Source organism: Pogona vitticeps, chromosome 2 (genome assembly GCF_051106095.1).
Source record: "Pogona vitticeps strain Pit_001003342236 chromosome 2, PviZW2.1, whole genome shotgun sequence".
In the NCBI taxonomy this organism is placed as follows: domain Eukaryota; kingdom Metazoa; phylum Chordata; class Lepidosauria; order Squamata; family Agamidae; genus Pogona; species Pogona vitticeps.
Window position 1 is genome coordinate 31540558 of NC_135784.1, and position 5717 is coordinate 31546274.

At 42.1% G+C, this 5717-nt stretch overlaps 1 long non-coding RNA gene across 1 annotated transcript; it reads right to left on the reverse strand.

Moving 5' to 3' along the window:
- Nucleotides 1–665: 665 nt before the first annotated feature.
- Nucleotides 666–3787, reverse strand: LOC140704096 (uncharacterized). Its single transcript, XR_012083218.2, has 3 exons — nt 3752–3787; nt 2205–2358; nt 666–818 (listed from the first exon to the last, which is right to left on the reverse strand). It is a non-coding gene; the product is annotated as an uncharacterized LOC140704096 (long non-coding RNA).
- Between the last annotated feature and the right edge of the window lie 1930 nt (nt 3788–5717).

Consider the following 5717-nt stretch of genomic DNA (forward strand, 5'->3'; position numbering starts at 1 on the left):
GTATAATGAACTTGTAAACTGCCCAGAGAGTGATTTAAGTGCTATGAGGCAGTATATAAGCAGCACACATTGTTTTCTTTGTCTCCTTAGCACCATCCAGTGTTGAAATCTGGCCTCTGAGATCCTTCCCAAATTGGAATTCAGCTCCCAAGCCAAAAAAAGGTTCCCTGATTTTGCTTTATAGATAGCTTGCTAGCAGCTAGACTGGAAAACCCTTCCATACTGGGAACAGTTCCTTGTGCAAAGCATTCATCAATGGTACCTAACACTCACTCGTTAACTCTGCCACATTCATTGCACACCCCATCCTTCAGCCGAGAAACCTCCACGACTGCCTTCCAGAAGTGAGCTGTAAGACAATTTGCTGCAACCAGTTCGTGCATCACATACTATTATTATCCACAACTACAATTTCCCTAAGTGACCCCATTCCATTTTACAAGCTAATAAGGACTTCTTTCTGGCATTGCTAAATCATGACACTTACTGACATTCTGACATAGTCCCATGAATAGAAGTTGGAAGTTACTTTTTCAACCACAATTCCTAATGCACCCAGTTTTTTTGGGGGGGTGTTGTGTTCTGGGAATTATAGTCCAGAAACAGCTTTTCCAGGTTTTTGCTCATCCCTGTCCAGCACAAATGCAATATAACTTTAAATGTATTGTTTGTTTATTTATTTTTTCATTTATTCGTTGTTAACACTCTTTGAAGACTCTAGTGTTGTCATCCACCAAGTTTTGATTCAGTCTTCTCAATGTTGTTGCAAATGGATCCTGCTTTCTTCATTTTCATTTTCGTGGTTATCGAAGTACTTCCTGCAGGGCAGGGGAGATGATATATACATAGGAACATTTGGATGATGGTAAATGACAGAAAGGTGAACATTCCCACCCCACATGGATCCCTGGGCTGTTCTGAACAACCTCATCAATTCTGAAATGTAACCCTACACCCTATGCAGAAAGTGGTATAATTAATTTTAGACTCTGGGTCAGAGATTGGAAATAATAGAATAGATTCCATATGTGAGCAGTAAAATGTTAAATGGAAGGAAAACATTAATTTAAAAGCAGTGGTCCCCAACATTTTTGCCTTCATGGACTGGTTTAGTGTGCAGGTGGGGGGGCATCTGTGTGTGTGTGTGGGAGGGGCTGTGTGTGCATGGGAGGGGCTGTGGGAGGGGCTGTGTGTGCATGGGAGGGGCTGTGGGAGGGGCTGTGTGTGCATGGGAGGGGCTGTGGTAGGGGCCATGCATGTGTGGGAGGGCGTGCAGGTGTCTGTGAATGCGGGGGGGGGGGGGAAGAGATTTGTCTCTGTAGCATGATCCTGGCAAGACCAGGGGTTGGGGACCCCGTGTTCGAGAACACAGATTTATGTTATTCAACAATACCGCTCCCAATGGTCAAAGCTGTAAATAAAAACCAAAACAAACCACATCTAAGTTTCATTCAAAAATTTGTTTCAAGTAAGAATTAGAATTTTTCTCTTTGTAGGTTAGTACTGTAATGAACTGCCTCTTAATTGCTCCTTGCTACACAACATCTCTCTTTTTTGGGAAGGGGGGGGTTAAGGGAGATCTTATTTTCCCAACCACCATTTTACATATTTTATAACAAGAAGAACAGTTCAATCTAGAAATGGGTGTGTGTGTTTAGGAACAATAATTAAAGAATACCAGTATAACTCATCTATCACAGAGCATAGGAGCTGTCTAAGAAGGTCAGCGGATACATGCTTACTTGGAAAGTAATGTCATTGACTGACTCTGCATGTGCAACAATAGCAATGTCATAACTGGGCAAATTGCTGCTGATTAAATATGGATTCTGAGTGCATATGTGACCAAGCTGTATGCATGCCAAAATCACAAAAGGAAGTCTTTAATCAGCAACAATTTGTCACTGCTACCACCAACAACAGAATTTCAGCCAAAGACTCCCATGAGGTTTACTGTTAATTAAACCGGTTTCTGATGGCAACCTACGAAAAAAGCCCATGGGGGAGCAACTGGTCACTAATCTCCCAACTGCAGGGAAAGGGAGTGGAGTGTGGGTGGGGTGGGGGAGAGATTCAGAATTTCTGGGCAGAAAGGCTTTATTTAGTGACCTAGTATCTCTGAAAAACCTCTGGAAAATGTAATTATTTCATAAAAGCAACATTTGAATGGATGCATCAAGGCAATTCTCGAAATGAAGACGTACCATGGACGAACCCAAGGTTTCCAATTGCATTTGTCTTGATCAGAGCAACAGCTAAATTTGTATCGCAGACGTTTCTTGGAATCCTTCCACGAAGTTCCACATCTCGTTATTTCATTCTTTGTACAACTTAGTACGAATTTCTCCAAACCCCTATCTTGGATTGGAAACAGAAAAGAAAGGCTTTGTTTTACTGTTACTGTAAAAGTAACTAGGAAACTGCTTATTTTATCTTACTGGGTGTTAGCTGTATATTAACTTTACTGGCTGTTGTTTTATGTTTCATTGGCTGAAATCCAAGGCAAGTTGCAACTAGAGTAGGCCCACTGAATCAACAGAACTTATAGAGGACTTGGCTTATCAAGTCACCACTGATTCAGTTAAATACAAATACAGTGGTGCCTCGCTTAACGAGCACACCGTTTAACGATCAATCCGCATAGCGATTCGTTTTTTGCGATCCCATCCTTACTGACTGTGGCCTATCTGTCAGAAAGTCCTTTACCCACACACAAATCTTCTGAGGTAATCCCAGGTTGATCCTTTTAAAAAACAACCTATTGAGTAGAATGGTATTAAAAGCAGAGCTATAATCCACAAACAACAGCTTCGCGTAAGTTCCCTGTTGTTCTAAGTGACTCTATACAGTATGGAGAACAATGGACATAGTATCATCAGTAGATCTAGTTCTACTGATCTAGATCTAGATCTAGTATGCAAATTCCCATGGGTCCAAAGAAGGTGGAAGACTAGCCTTAATGTAATCCAGCACCAGTCTCTCAAAACATTTCATAATAACAGGTGTTAAAGCTACTATAATCATTGAGAGATACCACAGCTGACTGCTCGGGGACTGGCACTCTAATAGATGTCTTCAGGCAAGCGGGGAGAGAACACTACAACGAGAATAGATTGAAAATATCTGTAAAAACTCCAGCTAATTCTGCAGCGCAGTCCCTAACAACTTGTCCCATGATTCCATCTGGTCCAGCTGCCTTTCGAATGGTAATATTCTGGAAAGCGCGTCTCACATCTGAAATCTGCAGTAGTAGTGGTTTTCTGACAATGGTAGATTCTAATGATGTACTATAGATAGTAGGTGCTGGAATCATGGTTGTTCCTGTTTCCACCTTTGGTATCCCTAATACTCCTTTTTCAATTTAGCTCTAGCCTCTCTATACTGTAGCACATCACCAGAATGAAAATCAGCATTTCTGGCTTTTTGAAAAAGGCACACTTCTCTATTTAGCCAAGGCTTGTTATTAGAAAACACTTGTACTTATCTGGTGGTAGTAACAACATCGATACAGCTTTTGATATAAAACAGTACTGTCCAGGTATAAGTATCAACATTGTCCTCCTCAAACAGTGGCCCATTCAGTGCTCCTAAAGCAATCTTGAAGTTGCTCAGATGCACCCACCGGTATTTCTCTAGTTGATGGTCTGATTCTATTTACAAGATGTTATGATGGAATCAAAACAGAGATATATGATCTGATTGCCCCTAGGCATTGGCTCCATCTATAACCATGCATGATGTTATTATATACCTGATCCAAGGTTTTTTTCACTCTAGTCAGACAGTCTACATACTGATAAAACTTGGGGAGGACAGTCTTTAAATTGGCATAATTAAATCACCTGCTCCCACCAGCACTCCATCTGGGTAGGCCTGCTGCTGTTTGCTGATAGCAGTTAACAAACAACTCATAGCTGTGGTTATGTTAGCATCAAGATGTATATATATTGCAGTTATTACAGTATAACAACATTAAAGTCACGAGGTGGGTAAAACGGGTGGCATTTCACTGCCAAATACTCCAAATCAGGAGAACAGTGAATGTCCATTATTTTAACATCCGTGCTCCCGTTATTGTTTGTGTAAACACCAACCCTTCCACCTCTGCTCTTCCCAGATTCAATAGTCCTTTCTGCTCGATGTACTCTGCATCCTTGTAGTTCAATTACCTCCCCTGGGATGGAAGAGTCAAGCCATGTCTCTGTAAAGTTCATAATACAACAGTCCAGAATATTTTTCTGGAGGGAGATAGTAAGTTCCAACTCCTCAGTCTTGTTGGGTGGAGAATCTAACATTTGAACCAAAAAGACTTGGCAATGCAGGCTTGTGAGAATTTTTGCCTAGCCTCACTCGTAATCCGGCCCTGCAACCTCTTTTTCTGCTTGTGTTGTCTCTGTGTTTTTGTCTTCCTAACAGGGAAAGCAGAGGGGAGTAACCCATGGATATACAGGCAGTCTAAAGAGCTCAGTTGGAACGTTGTAAGTTGAGACCCTCAGTTCAAACTTGCAGCCTTCTCTGCCAGTAGTTAATAATTCTTGTCGTCTGTAAATTACTTGTGCCTCAGCATGCAGAGGTCATAATAACGAGTACACAATCAAAATAATAATTAAAAGATACGGATCTCTAGAGCGCCAAGCCACTGCAAATGCTTGCGCTGCCATCTTCCTCCTTCCAGTTGCAACTATGTCAAGCAACAGGATTTCAGCCATTGCCTCAAGATTGTGCTCAGTGCCTTATTCTCTAAATAGCTGGAGTGAAAAGACAATCACATAAACGTCCCCTCACCTGGGCAAATTACCCATCATGTGCCTGGTGTCCCAGCAGTACAGTCATGTAACAGGAAGCTTGCTAGAGTAGGGGAGACATTTATGTGATTACTCTTCTGGTCTGTGTATAGGCAATAGAGCTACACTCAAGTCAACCAGCCATAATTAGATAAACATTTGTCCTTCACCAAGGAAGCTTAGAAATGCATGTCAATGAAAGTCACACAGAACCTCCACTATGTGTCACTTCCACTCACAAATGGACCTCTGAGAAAACTGGGTGAGAAGTTTGTTTGCCCCTTCCTTGTTATTCAGAAGAACAACCCAGTAGTTTTCTAACTGAAACAGATGGGGAAAGCCATTCTCCCATTCTCTTTTAATGATGTGTGTCCTCCCTTGGATGATGCATAAATGGCTTTCCTATTCATGTTAGATTTAAACCAATATACAGTATATGTGAATTTCTTCCTGTAGCAGCTCTTTTTGGCACAATGGGGGGGGGGGCGGCCATACATACTGCAGGTTTTGGATCCTGTAGGACTTCAGGGTGGTCAAGTCTGTGATGGACTATTGGAAAATATGCGTGTATTCAACGAAGATTCCTTACCCCCATAAATGTTCAGGGTGACGCAGGCACCACCAGGGGCTGAGCAGAAGGTTTTAAGTGGAACGCACGGTGCCAGTGGCCACACAGAGATACACTTGCGACACAACAAGGCCTCTGCTGGTAAAGAGACAAATCGGTTTTATTCTAATGGCTTCTTTTAAAGGACTGGCCACCCCACGAAGTGTACCTTCAGTCTAATCCTGTACTCTGCTTGTGTCTAACTAGAAGTCAGTCCTATGGAGTTCAACGGGGATCACTCCTGATGAGCGGGTACAGGATTGCAGCCCCAAGTTGACAACAGAAAAGTAGTTGTTCAACCACATGTGGCTTGGTTACAAATCATT